This window comes from Hypanus sabinus, chromosome 3, assembly GCF_030144855.1.
Source record: "Hypanus sabinus isolate sHypSab1 chromosome 3, sHypSab1.hap1, whole genome shotgun sequence".
NCBI lineage: Eukaryota > Metazoa > Chordata > Chondrichthyes > Myliobatiformes > Dasyatidae > Hypanus > Hypanus sabinus.
This window is the reverse complement of record NC_082708.1, coordinates 41394739-41395033: the sequence shown is the minus strand read 5'-3', so window position 1 is coordinate 41395033 and position 295 is coordinate 41394739.

The following is a 295-nucleotide window of genomic DNA, read 5'->3' as shown; positions in this document are numbered from 1 at the left end:
CTAAATACCATGGGACTTCAAAGACAGATATTTTGTTGTAATGCATTTGTTCATTTTCAATTGAAATTAAAGCACATGTTTTCTACATATCCCGTGATATTTTATTTTCTCTTTTGAGGTGTATTACCAAAACACTCCGTCCATCTGCTCCTGGTCCGGCCCCCCTGTCAAATTTTAGAACCCTTTGTGGCCCACAAGTCAAAAAGTTTGCCCACCCCTGTTCTATGTTCTAAATAATGCAGTCCTAACCTATTCAATCTTTCCTTATAATACAGCTTCTCCAGACCTGGCAATA